The following is a 15,403-nucleotide window of genomic DNA, read 5'->3' as shown; positions in this document are numbered from 1 at the left end:
AGAGAGATTTAATTGATATTTATAGGACATTCCACCCAAAACCAGCAGATTACACTTTCTCTCAAGTGCACATGGAACATTCTCCAGGAAAAATCACATCTTGGGTCACAAATCAAGCCTTGGTAAATTTAAGAAAATTGAAATCATATCAAGCATCTTTTCCGACCACAATGCTATAAGATTAGAAATCAATTACAGGGGGAAAAAATGTAAAAAACACAAACACATGGAGGCAAAACAATACGTTACTAAATAATCAAGAGATCACTTAAGAAACCAAAGAGGAAATCAAAAACTACCTAGAGACAAATGACAATGAATACACGATGATCCGAAACCTATGGGATGTAGCAAAAGCAGTTTTAAAAGGGAAGTTTATAGCAATACAATCCTACCTCAAGAAACAAGAAAAATCTCAAATAAACAATCTAACCTTACACCTAAAGGAACTGGAGAAAGAAGAACAAACAAAACTCAAAGTTAGTAGAAGGAAAGAAATCATAAAGATCAGAGCAGAAATAAATGAAATAGAAACAAAGAAAATAATAGCAAAGATTAATAAAACTAAACGTTGGTTCTTTCAGAAGATAAACAAAACTGATAAATCTTTAGCCAGACTCATCAAGAAAAACAGGGAGAGGATGCAAATCAATAAAGTTAGAAATGAAAAAGGAGAAGTTACAGCAGACATCACAGTAATACAGAGTATCATAAGAGACTACTACAAGCAACTCTATGCCAATAAAATGGACGACCTGGAAGAAATGGAGAAATACTTAGAAAGGTATAACCTTCCAAGACTGAACCAGGAAGAAATAGAAAATATGAACAGACCAATCACAAGTAATGAAATTGAAACTGTGATTAAAATTCTTCCAACAAACGAAAGTCCAGGACCAGATGGCTTCACAGGTGAATTCTATCAAACATTTAGAGAAGAGCTAACACCCATCCTTCTCAAACTTTTCCAAAAATCTGCAGAGGAAGGAACATTCCCAAACTCATTCTACGAGGCCACCATCACCCTGATACCAAAACCAGATGAAGATACTACAAAAAAGGAAAATTACAGAGCAATATCACTGATGAATATAGATGCAAAAATCCTCATCAAAATACTAGCAAACAGAATCCAACAACACATTAAAAGAATCATACAACATGATCAAATGGGATTTATGCCAGAGATGCAAGGATTCTTCAATACATGCAAATCAATCAATGTGATATACCATATAAACAAGCTGAAGAATAAAAACCATATGATCATGGTTTCAGAAAGCTTTCAGAAAAAGCTTCTGAAAAAATTCAATACCCATTTATGATAAAAACTCTCCAGAAAGTGGGCATAGAGGAACCTACCTCAACATAATAAAGGCCATATATGACAAAACCACAGCAAACATCATTCCCAATGGTGAAAAACTGAAAGCTTTTCCTCTAAGATCAGGAACAAGACAAGGATGTCCACTCTCACCACTGTTATTCAACATAGTTTTGGAAGTCTTAGCCATGGCAATCAGAGAAGAAAAAGAAATACAAGGAATACAAATTGGAAAAGAAGTAAAACTGTCACTGTTTGCAGATGACATGATACTATACATAGAGAATCCTAAAGATGTCACTGGAAAACTACTAGAGCTAATCAATGAATTTGGTAAAGTTGCAGGATACAAAATTAATGCACAGAAATCTCTTCTATTCCTATTCACTAACAATGAAAGATCGAAAGAGAAATTAAGGAAACAATCTCATTCAGCATTGCAATAAAAAGAATAAAATACCTAGGAATAAACCTACCTAAGGAGGTAAAATACATGTACTCAGAAAATGATAAGACACTGATGAAAGAAATCAAAGATGACACAAACAGATGGAGAGATATACCATATTTGTGGAATGGAAGAATCAATTTTGTGAAAATGACTATATTACCCAAAGCAATCTACAGATTCAATACAATTCCTATCAAATTACCAATATAAATTTTTACAGAAATAGAACAAAAAAATCTTACAATTTGTACGGAGACACAAAAGACCCTGAATAGCCAAAGCAATTTGAGAAAGAAAAACGGAGCTGGAGGAATCAGACTCCCTGACTTCAGACTATACTACAAAGCTACAGTAATCAAGACACTATGGTACTAGCACACAAAACAGAAATATCAATCAATGGAACAGGACAGAAAGCCCAGAGGTAAACCCACGCACATATGGTCAACTAGCCTACGACAAAGAAGGCAAGGATAAACAATGGAGAAAAGACAGTCTCTTCAATAAGTGGTGTTGGGAAAACTGGACAGCTACATGTAAAAGAATGAAATTAGAACACTCCTTAACACCATACAAAAAACTAAACTAAAAATGGATTAAAGACCTAAATGTAAGACTGCACACTATAAAATTCTTAGAGGAAAACATAGGAAGAACACTCTTTGACATAAATCACAGCAAGATCTTTTTTGACCCACCTCCTAGACTAATGGAAATAAAAACAAAAATAAACAAATGGAACCAATGAAACTTAAAATCTTTTGCACAGCAAAGGAAACTACAAACAAGACAAAAAGACAGCCCTCAGAAACGGAGAAAATATTTGCAAATGAATCAATAGACAAAGGATTAATCTCCAAAATATATAAACAGCTCGTGCAGCTCAATATTAAAAAAAAAAAAACCAATCCAGAAATGGGCAGAAGACCTAAATAGACATTTCTCCAAAGAAGATATACAGATGGCCAAGAAGCACATGAAAAGCTGCTCAACATCACTAATTATTAGAGAAATGCAAATCAAAACTACAATGAGGTATCACCTCACACCAGTTAGAATGGGCATCATCAGAAAATCTACAAACAACAAATGCTGGACAGGGTGTGGAGATAAAGGAACCTTCTTGCACTGTTGGTGGGAATGTAAATTGATACATCCACTATGGAGAATGGTAGGGAGGTTCCTTAAAAAACTAAAAATAGAATTACCATATGACCCAGCAATCTCACTACTGGGCACATACCCAGAGAAAACCATAATTTAAAAAGAGACATGCACCCCAATGTTCATTTCAGCACTATTTACAATAGCCAGGTCATGGAAGCAACCTAAGTCCCCATTGACAGATGAATGGATAAAGATGTGGTACATATAGACAATGGAATATTACTCATCCATAAAAAGGAACGAAATTGGGTCATTCATAGAGATGTGGATGGACCTGGAGACTCATACAGAGTGAAGTAAGTCAGAAAAAGAAAAACAAATATCACTTACTAATGCATATATGTGGAATCTAGAAAAATGGTATAGATGAACTGGTTTGCAAGGCAGAAATAGAGACACAGAGGTAGAGAAAAAATGTATGGACACAAAGTGGGGGGAAGCAGGGTGGGGGTGTGGGGGGATGAATTGGGAGATTAGGATTGATATATATACACTAATATGTATAAAATAGATAACTAATAAGAACATGCTGTATATAAATAAATAAATAAATAAAATGAAAAAAAAAGTCTGCAAGTAACAAACATTGGTGACGATATGGGAAAGGGGAACACAATGTAAATTGGTTCAGCCACTAACAGTATGGAAGTTCCTCAAAAAACTAAAAATAGAACTACCATACAATCCAACAATTCCACTCCTGGGTATATATCTGAAAAGATACATGCACCCCAATGTTCATGGCAGCACTATTTACAACAACCAAGTCATGGCAGCAACCCAAGTGCCCATCAACAGACAAATGGATAAAGAAGGTGTATTATATATACATACAATGGAATATTACTAAGCCATAAAAAGAATGAAATTCTGCCATTTGCAGCAATGTGGTTGGACCTAGAGAATATTATACTTAGTGAAATAAGTCAGACAAAAACAAATTCTGTATATTACTGATAAGTGGAATCTAAAAAATAATACAAATGAATGTATATACAAAACAGAAACAGACTTACAGATACGGAAAACAAAGTTGTGGTTACCAAAGGGGATAGTGAAGGGGGAAACGACAAATTAGGGGTAGGGATTAAAGTTACAAACTGCTATGTATAAAATAGATAAGCAACAAAGATGTATCATATAGCATAGGGAATTATAACCATTATCTTGTAATAACTTCTGATACAGTATAAGCTGCAAAAATAGTGAATCCCTATGTCACAAACCCAAAACTAATATAATATTGTAAATCAACAATACATAAATTTAAAAAAGAAAATGTTTCTGATATTATACCAAGGTAAAAAAAAAAGATATACAGTATGATTTCAGTTTTGTAAAAGAAAAATATACATACACATAAAAGGACTGAAAAGAAAAAATATTAAAATATAATATTGGATATCTCTAGATGATGGGCTTATGGATGATTTCTATTTTCTTTATACTTTTCAGTCTTTCTCAATTTTCCTACAGTGATGATATATTATTTTTTATATATGAAAAAATGCTTTGGGACTTCCCTGGTGGGGCAGTGGTTAAGAATCTGCCTACCAATATAGGGGACACGGTTTGAGCCCTGGTCCGGAAGATCCCACATGCCACGGAGCAACTAAGCCCGTGCGCCACAACTACTGAGCCTGCGCTCTAGAGCCCGTGAGCCACAACTACTGAGCCTGCATGCCACAGCTACTGAAGTCCGCATGCCTAGAGCCCGTGCTTCACAACAAGAGAAGCCACTGCAATGAGAAGCCTGCACACCGCAAAGAAAGAGTAGCTCCCGCTCGCCGCAACTAGAGAAAGTCCACGCACAGCAACGAAGACCCAACGCAGCCAAAAAATTAATTAATTAATTTTAAAATAATAAGAAAAGAAAAAATGCTTTAATACAGTGGTTTCATGATGAGCTGCTAGCTATAGACTTCCAGAGGCAGGGGCAGAGTCAGCTGTAGTGACATGAATCAAGGTTTGTGTGGTGTTTGGAAAAGGTAAGGGGACTGTGTTCATTCTGTCTTTTAGGGTACTACATATCATGGACCCAAAGATTCAAATGTGACCAGCGAATATGTGTTAGAAGGGAGGAGGAAGAGAAGCATTTCTGTCGTTCCTGCCACATGAACATTAGCATCACTACGTTTTTCTTCAGTGAGTCTTGCTCCATCCAGAACAATAGCTTCGTATTTTATTTTTATACTTTATTATATGGTTGATATTTCAAACATTTATCCCTAAAAGTAATGCCGGTTTCCTCTGATTATGTATTTCTTTTTACTTAAATAGCCAGAATTGGCTCAACAGAACTGAATACCCTGGACATCAATTACAGGTGACAGAAATCATTTGCTTCCTTACAGAATTTATTGCAATTTCCATGTGATGAAGAATAGAAGCTTCTACTGTTCGTTCACCACCAAGCTTCTAGCAACATCAGCTGTGTGATGGGTAACTGCTGGGCCTTACAACTTTGGCAAAGATTTTGGAAAGAAAATATTGTGGAAGCAACATAACCAGCATAAATATGCATATTGGGTTATAATTCATGAATAGTGCAGCAAACTTTGCATTTTTGGAACTCCTACATCTAATCAACGCATAACATCGACTCTCAATTGTTTAGGCTTTATTCTTATGGCTCATAAATGCCATAGTTTCTCAAAGTGGCATTTCTCTTAGTCCTTGAATCTGCCAATAAAACATTGGCACAGCTCCTCCTCTCTTGAGCAGGAGCTGGTATGTGTGTAGACTAAGTTGATTATGTAGGGTTATGATTTCCTATCTTTCAAAAAAGTATATAACCAAGAAACAGCTTTATAAAAGTATATATCCGGGCTTCCCTGGTGGCACAGTGGTTGAGAGTCCGCCTGCCGATGCGGGGGACACGGGTTCGTGCCCCGGTCCGGGAGGATCTCACATGCCGTGGAGCGGCTGGGCCCGTGAGCCATGGCCGCTGAGCCTGCGCGTCCAGAGCCTGTGCTCCGCAACGGGAGAGGCCACAGCAGTGAGAGGCCCGCGTACCACAAAAAAAAAAAACAAAACAGTATATATCCAAGAAACAGCTTCCAAGATTTCATTTACAAGTGATAGTTTCACAGACCTTTCTATAGGCTGTTTAACATGCCAAATTTGGTTCACTGAAAAGAGCTGTTCAAAAATGTCTCCATGAATGGCACATTCAAAGTTGTATGTTATCATGTATTTGAGAAATCACCAGATAAATGGCCTTGTTTTTCAAGATAAACTTTGATTTTTGTTTAATGAACCAGCCAACAGTCTTTTACTGGGAGCAAAACTACTTAAGATCAACCCCTTTCTAAATCACTGCAACAAAATCCACAGGACCTCCAGAATGAATAACATGACACTGTACCATTTAGTCTCTTGACATATCTAGCATGGATTATAGCTTCTGTTTCCCTCAGGACAGAATTTATGGCTTCACATGTTTTTTGCCCCATCGCCTCATAGAGGCTGCATTATCTCCCCATCCATTGATCTTCCCATTTTCCTGTTTCTCCATTTCATCTATATACCCCTGTATATATTTTAGACTTAGGCAACAATTAAATCAATGATATAACTTTCTTTTGATATTTCACAATCCTCAACAGAATAATTAGTCTAGAAAATATAATTATACATAGCATATCATCTTTGTATGCCAGGCAAATTTTAATGACAATGAATACTGTTAAAATAATAATTAAGGAACAAAAAATTTATAAATTTAAGGCAATGGATTATTTATTTAAGCTTCATATCTCATACAAAGTTCTCATAAAATAAAAGTATTAAGACAGTCAGAAAAAAGGATTTATGGATTCATAAGAACTATTATATACTGAGTGCCTGCCACTTGCCAGAATTTACCTACACTAAACTCATTACCATATTTCGAATTTAATGAATTTGCCCCCAAATCACCCTATTATGAAGAGGAAGCTCCTCAAAATTCAGGTCTATTGATTCCAAAGTCTGTACTCTTTAAAAAAAAATAGCTTTATGGTTTCTTATTTACTATCTCTGTATTCAAATAATTCCTGTAAGGTTTGGGGAGGCAGAGGGAGGGTCACTTTTACCAGAACTAAAATCAAGGGGGTTGTTTAGATTATTTTAGGGAGAAGGGACAATCATTCACTTAATTCTCTCAATTATTGATGCTTTTATGCAGGTGGAAAAAATGGTCTTGTAAAGTCCCTGTTTGCATTAGTAATATGAAATTGTTCTCAAATATTTATTCATTAAAATAAGGTCATTAAAATAACATACAATCATGAAGTCAAATCAGTTGTTGGACTGTTTTCACAACAATGCAGTGAATTAGGTATTGGTATTAGCCTCATTTTACAGATAAGGAAACTCAGACACAGAGTGAATTAAGTAACCTGACCATAGCTAATGACTGGTAGTTTTGGGGTTAAACCCAGGTACCCACTTTACTGACTCCCACAGATGATTGATGAGAACTAGCCCCAAGTTTTAACTGCATGGCAACCCTAACTTTCATGTGAACTTTAAAAATACACTATGTTGGGCTTCCCTGGTGGTGCAGTGGTTAAGAAGCTGCCTGCCATTGCAGGGGATACGGGTTCGATCTCTGGTCCAGGAAGATCCCACATGCTGCAGAGCAACTAAGCCCGTGCGCCACAACTACTGAGCCTGTGCTCTAGAGCCCACGAGCCACAACTACTGAGCCTGCGTGCCACAACTACTGAAGCCCATGCACCTAGAGCCCGTGCTCTGCAACAAGAGAAGCCGCCGCAATGAGAAGCCTGCGCACCGCAGCGAAGAGTAGCCCCTGCTCTTCACAACTAGAGAAAGCCTGCGCACAGCAATGAAGACCCAAAGCAGCCAAAGATAAATAAATTTATTAAAAAAATACACTATGCTAATGAATTTATGCCATAGAACATTTTAAATAAACAAGTGAATAAATTATGTACACAATCCTTTAATTTGGGCTACATGTAAATAATTATTGAAACATTGTGTAATTATATAAATATTATGTGTTCCAGCTTTGAAAATATTTCAGCATTTATCATCTGAGTAAAAATAAGTATGTTGACTTAGTGATTTTGAATTTCTGGTATTTCTTATTTCAAGTTTCTTTAATTAATTCTGTTTGTAGGTACACGTAAGGCAAAATTAATATGCAATGATTTTGGGGGGATACCTTGATTATGCACAATTAGAATTAGGTTAAAGTAGATTCTGAGAATACAGCGTGTGTGCATATTACCAATTGGTAGTAAAAGTAGAAGATATATTCTGAAATTACCTAGAAGAGTATAAGGACACAATTTGCAAAAAAGAGTTAACTTCAAGTTCAAGCTGTGTTCAAGGATGGTATTGACAAAGAATACCAAATAGTGACTAATTCTCTATCATTTTGGTTGGTTCTGGAATGCATCATATGAATTTTTTTGCATGATATTTTCTCTCCTGATTTGGGTTTTCGAAGATCAGTCTAAAAATAAATTACTATTTTCTGGATCAGATAAACTGATGGTAAGGAGAAGCAGTCCAGTTGTATTAAAGAGCAGCAGGAGATCAGCTGTGTATTTACATTGCAGTTATCATCAGTCTGTCTTGAGACAGGAATGAACAGGATGGAGAGGTGTTGGTTTATAACCTAACTGACCCAAACTGCAATAATGAAATAGACGGAACAGAAGTAGCAGTTCTTTTGGTTGTAGAAACCTATTCTTAATTCTTTTCCACCCCAACACATCAAAAGATACGACACATCTCACCATTACCAGTGGGTCACCCGAACAGGGATCTCATGATGAATGAGGGGACCTGCTAGGTGTATAAAGTCCTGGAGGAAAGCTATACGTGTTTTTAAAATCCTACCAAAGGGATTCAGATACCCTGCCCAGCTCATCTTAGAAAATGACTCAGTGACAAAGGGAATTCTAAGGAGCAAAATTCAGTACATTCAGTGAACAGTCTATAAGTATCTATCATAGATAATGATGACAGCTATTATTGCCACTAATAACACTTATTGCATCCTCTAGATTATTTTTCAATTGAGTACTATAATCATTCTGAAGAATTGTGCCCTTGTTCTATGTTAAAGACTGTTTTTGCTTTTAAGTTTATGAGGGCCTTATAAAATAAGAACCTATAAAACTATTAAAAGATAATTCCTTTCATCTTGTTGAATTCTTGCTTCTATTAGAGATCTGGAGGCCCAAATGGTGTTTTTCAATTATTCTACATGCACTGCCAAAGAAAAATGTCTTAGTCAGTTTGGGCTGCTATAACAAAGTACCATAGACAGTGGCTTGAACAGCATTTATTTCTCATAGTTCTGGAGGCTGGGAAATCCAAGATCACCATGTGGGCAGATCAGTGTCTGGTTAGGGCCCCTTCCTGGCTTGCAAATGGCTGTTTCCTCACAAGGCAAAAAGAGGGCACTGATCTCCCTCTTCTTCTAGGGTCACTAATTCCATCATGGGTTGCTCCATTCTCATGACCTCATTTAACCTAATTGTCTCTCAAAGGCTCCATCTCCAAATACCATCACATTGGGGATTAGGCCCTCAACATATGAATGGGGGGGGTGCAAAATTCAGTCCAAAATTCAATAAGAATGATAAGTTATTTGCCTATAAAATGCCATGGATAAAAAAGCTTCTATTTGTACCTCCATTATAGTTTCTCCTATCATTTGTGATAGCATCTTCCATAAGGCCCTAGCCAGGGAATGTGAAAGGAGGAAAAACTCCTGAAGAAAGATATTCAGAACTGAGAAACCAGAAGAACTATAATACATTCTGTAGTTTGATTCTAACTAGGTCATTGTAGTCTTTAGCAAAGTTCCACATTATGACGGTGACTGCCCTTTCAGTGAGGTCCTTTTGAAATTCAAGTAACTAAATGACTTTAAATCCATCTATTGATAAAATGGACTAGACTTATTAAATAACTCCAAAGAACTTTTCCATATTAATTAGGATTCTCTCTCTCTTTTATTCATTCTTCTTCCCTCCTTCCTTTCTTTCTTTTCTCTCCTTTTTCTCTTGCTTGTTTTTTACTTTTCTGAGGAGATAATAGAACTGATGTGTCTGGTGTGGATGAACACACTTCAGCAACCTCCACGTGGAGCAAGCCTCTCTCTCCAAAGTGAAATTGCAGTGGTTTCCAATGATACATTAGCTACTGACACCACATTTTTCAGAAGGGAACACAAGGAAGTTAACTTCAATTTAACTGCTTCACAGAAAAAAATTCTATCTTCTTGTTTCCTCAACTAGTCTTTCAGCAGTTTCTGTTAAGAACAGGTAAAATTAAGGGATGTGAGCAATGGATCACATGACCATGTGACCTAATGTTTTGTAAACCAAGCAGAGGTTTCCAAGCCTCTCAGGTCTCTCACAGGGTGGTATCATGTTCAAGATCATTTCAAATGTCCTTCAGACTAAAATGAGGGTTAGAACCGCAAAAGAAAAATGTAATTATTTAAATCTACCCAATATTTTAGTTTCTCTATACAGAGATGAAAAGAGCATGCATATGTTATTTCAGGAGTTCCTCAGGGACAATTTCCTTTGGGACCAATGTAAAATCACTTACAGCAACTAAACAAACTTTCCTACCTAAAACTTGAGAGACTCAAGAAAAGGTTAATTCGAGGAGACAAATGCTGTAACTTCTTCAAACAAAATATCTCCACTGATAAAGCAGGTGACATGCTCAGATCTCTTGTCCCTTACAGAGGAGCCCTTACTTTCTGCCCAGATATTTTCTTCATTATAATTCTAAAAATCACATACTATATCATTGTGAAATTACGGGAGAATTCAGCATCTTCTTTGCTCTCCAAGATATTGTACATAATCCTAAATTTTTTAATTTTTTGACTGCTACACTGTAAATAATTCCCTAAATCTACTAAATAATTCACTGAGACTATAAACCCTTCTCCTATATAAAGAAGGAACAATCAAGACCAAAATTAAACATACATAATTCTTGTTTTAGTACACTTCCAATGTAGCCTTGTATTTAATTTTTCTTATCCTAAGTGTCTTTAAAAAATTATTTAGTGATTTGATAGAAGTTCTTTTATCTATATTATTAAATTAAGCAGTACTCACCATGCCTGGGCCAAGGATGAATCTAAAGAATGCTCTTTCTATATATGTTCAGAGATTTATTTGGATGTTACAAAGAATTCATTAACATAGAATTCATTAACCGTTCATTCATTCAAAAATACTTAGTGTACACCAATATATGCAGGCACTATTCTAGACACTGGAGATAGAGTAATGACCCAGGTCCTTATTCTCAGAGGGAAAGACAGACAATAAGTGAACAAATATATAATATGTTGGGTGGTGAGAGGTTTAGGGGAGAAAAACAAAGCAGGAAAAACTGGGAGTTTGGCTTGAACTGGGAGTGAGGCTTTTTTTTTTTTTTTTGACAAGATGAGTCAGGAATAGGTCCTGTGTTAAGGTTACATGTGCACAAAAACCTGAATAAAGTGAGGGAAAGAGCCATGTGGATATCTGCAGAAGCAGTGAGCCTGACAGTTGGAACAGCTTAATGTAAGACCTGAGGAGAGGATGCACATAATCTGTTTAATAAAGAGCAAAGAGGTAGTGTGGGAAGTAGAAGTGAGAAAGAGAGTGATGGGGGATGAAATCAGAAAGGCAGCCTCCAGGATTGTCCCACTAGGACCCACCTCTGATCCCTACACTGTCGTGCTGGGCATTCCTACAATGAATAGAGGGACCTATGCAGCCAGTAGGATGCTGCGGAGATAATGGTGTTTGACTTACAGTAAAAGACGTTGAGGTTTTCACTTGGCTCACTGTGGAAGCACTCTCTCTGGGGAAAGTCGGTGTCACATGATGAGGGCAATCAACAGTCCCAAGGAGAGTCCATGTGGTGAGGAACTGAGGCCTTGGCCAAAAGCCAGCTTTAACTTGCCAGCCATGTGAGTGAGCGTCACATGACTGCAGTCCCAGATGACATCATGACTGCCTCTCAGGGGAGATCCTGAGTCAGACCCACCCAGTGAAGCCCCGCCATAATTTCTGACTCACAGAAACTGTGAGAGATAATAAATGGTTGTTCTTCTTTAAAGGCGGTACATTTGGGGAGTAATTTGTTCTGTAGCAATTGATGACTAATACAATAGAGCTTTGCAGACCATGGCAAGGATGTGAGATTTTATTCTAAGTAAGATGGGAAGACATTGGAGGGACTTACTCTGATTTAGATTTTTAAATAATCACTTTGCGTACCATATAGATAATAGACTATAAAAGGGATTAAAGCAGAGAGACCAAGTAGAAGGTTTCAGTAAGGATCTGGGTCAAAGGTGATTGTGACATGGACTGGGATATGAAAGCAGCGGAAGTAGTCAAAAGGAGTCAGATTTTGGCTATATTTTGAAGGTAGAGCCGAAAAAATTTCCTGGAGAATGGTTCTGAATTTACCACTACAATTTATACGTATAAAATAATTTCTCCAAAAGTTCAAATGCAGAATCCTTCAAAAAGCAGATCACTCACAATTCATCCATAATAAACCTCTGCTCATTATCTTCATCTCATTTTTCATAAATTAAAGATAGGTACGTTATAAAAGGATTTAATGATAACTGCTGCCTGCTAGAGTATCCGGTAGAAAGTTCATCTCTTGATTCTGTGCATTAATGTAGTGACACTTGCATGGTTTAATAGAACATCTCTGAATAACAACTTTGCATGCAATGGAATAGAATCACTTTTCTAAAAATACGCCAATGAATCTGGATTACCAATGTAAAATAAAGAAAATAATATCAATTAATTACAGTAATTTGCATGGTTTAAATATATTTAATGGTGGCAATCATTTTAGTATGTATATATGCATATTTTAAATTACTGTAATAGAAAAGATGAATATCAGTTTTTAAGAACAGTGAGAATTTAGCCTATAAATCACCTAAATATTACCTGCCCAGGGACTGTTTGAAAAGGAAAGAAAGAAAACATTTAGGGAAAGGGATGGAGAACCTAGAATAAATGAGGAAAATTCTCTTCCATTTTAATTTACTGCTTCTGGGATGGAGAAAAGATTGCTGCAGACTGTCCCTCAATATCCAGTCTTAGTAATAGATTCCCCCACCTTTCAACTGGGCACATCTCGATCAACCTTATCGATGTATCTTATATCTTTCCTTGCAGTTGAGTGTGAACATGTAACGTGTGGACAGGGATATGTGGATGGAAGTGATGTGTGCGCTTCTGGTGCCACCTCCTTGATAAGCTTGCCTGCTACTTTATCCTTCCCACCGGCTAGAATGCTGACAGGAGGCGAGCCAGTACCAACCACATGGCCAAGAAAGACACCAGACATGGCAGAGCAGTAAGATGGAAGAAACCTGGGTGCTTTCCAGCCCAGGAATGCTCACCTCCCTTTTGACTATTTTGGAAGAGAGGAAAAAGATTTCTCTCCTGGGTAAACCACTATTATTTAACTCTCTTTGTTATAACAACCTATCTTGTACACTAACTCCCACAGTTGAGGATTAAAAAAAAATCTCGTTCAGTTCTCTTTTTTTGAGTGGCTCCTATTCCTGTTAGGCACCGGGGATAAAATGGTGACCAAATCTGATCTCTGCCATCATGAAACTTAAAGAACAGTGGAGGAGAAGCACAGTAAAGAAATAATCATACAAATAAATGTGAAACTACAAACTGTGGCACTAGTTTCATCATTTAGGGACATTCAAGGCAAGTTAATTCCCTTTCCACATGATTACTTTCAAAATATCTGAAATCTCAAAATTCTTACAGCTTCTTAAGTAGAAACAATTATTTCCAACATTCCTCTCATGATATGGTTTGGAGTTTCTTTGTAATTGAGTCACTCGAAAAAACTTACATCCTTCTTGATATGCAATGACTCAAATGGAATTTATTAATTCAGACGTGATCCAACTGGAACAGAATTTGAGTCCATATTAGTTTTATATAAATGCTATAACAAATTGCCACAAATTTAGTGGCTTAAAATAACCCAAACGTATTCTCTTACAGCTCTGGAAGTCCAAAATCTTTTGGTGTTAAACGTTCCTCTAGACATTACTGTGCATAGGTTCTTGGTGTGTTTACATAATTGCTATTCTACTGTATATACAATTTTATGTCCCTTTTGTACTTATAAACATTTTTTCCATGCTATCGGTCTTCTTAAAAAGTCCAAAATGAGTCTCATAGGGGTGAAATCAAGGTGTTGTCAGGGTTGGTTCCTTCTGGAGGCTCTGAGGTACAACCTTTTTTCTTGTCTTTTCTAGCTTCTGGAGACCACCTATGTTCCTTGGCTAGTGACCCCTTCCTTGTATCACATTGCATTTCTCCCCCTGCTTCTGTTGTCACATCGCATTTTCTCTTTTCCGTAGTCAAATCTCTCTCTGTGTCCTTTTTATAAGGATACTTCTTGCAATAATTACATTTAAGGCCTATCTCAGTAATCCAGGATAATCTTCCCATCTCAAGGTCCTTAATTTAATCACATCTGTAAAGTCCCTTTTCCATATAAGGGAACACTCACATGTTCTAGGAGTTAGGACTTGAAAATCTCTGGGAGCCATTACGCAGTCACACTTCAGACTAGAATTAAATTTATTGGCAGATAAAACTTCAAAATGCTTTATACATGTTGTTAACAGGATCTCCCTTACCCTGTACTTATGGACTTGGATTTTTAGTACTCAAATGAAAGACTAGCTTCTCAATACCCTTAGTAAATTCTACTTGTTGGATTGAATCCATGGAGATGGTCATGAAATTTTTGAATCCATACTCTTTCATGTGGCATGTTTAATCTATCCATTTAATTTCTATGGCACCAAAGGATTTCAACACATGATTTTGTCTGTTTTTAAAAGTCTGATATGATGACGTTTCAGTGTACATGTGCAGGGGATTATCATAGCTCAATAGTCCTGAGACCAAGGCTGAGGAAACTAACCAAGCTAGCAGGAATGCTGCTTTAGAGTAGGCTAAAAGCCCATTCACAGTCTCCCTGGGGGACTGTCCTGCTCTAATCCAGTGTGTGGGCTATGGAATGGAAAAGAGTTCTCAGCAGGGATAGCTGAGGCCAGTGATTTCAGGACTTCATCTATTTCCAGCAGAACCTGATGTGAGGTTGAAGGTATAGGTAACAAAGTCCAACCTTCTCCGGGCAAAGAGCTAGCAAAATCTACATGAAGAATCAATTCAGTTGAGGTTCAGACTAGAGCTCCTAATCCAGTGAAGAAGAGTGCTCACCAGAAAACCAAGGCAGAAGTCATCATGTTTACTGAGCCAACTTGCAAGGAGGCTGAAGCTTAGCTGACAGGCAAATGCCCTTCCCTGTCACATACCAGGCAGAGGTCGAGAAGACTACCTCGAGATCTTACTCTTTGATGTATTGGTCAGGACTGAATCAGAAACCAGAGGAGGACTGAG

This window comes from Delphinapterus leucas, chromosome 11 (assembly GCF_059928025.1).
Source record: "Delphinapterus leucas isolate spDelLeu-1000000601 "Yukka" chromosome 11, BTC_Dleu_Yukka2, whole genome shotgun sequence".
Classification (NCBI taxonomy): Eukaryota; Metazoa; Chordata; class Mammalia; order Artiodactyla; family Monodontidae; genus Delphinapterus; species Delphinapterus leucas.
This window is presented reverse-complemented; position numbering follows the sequence as displayed.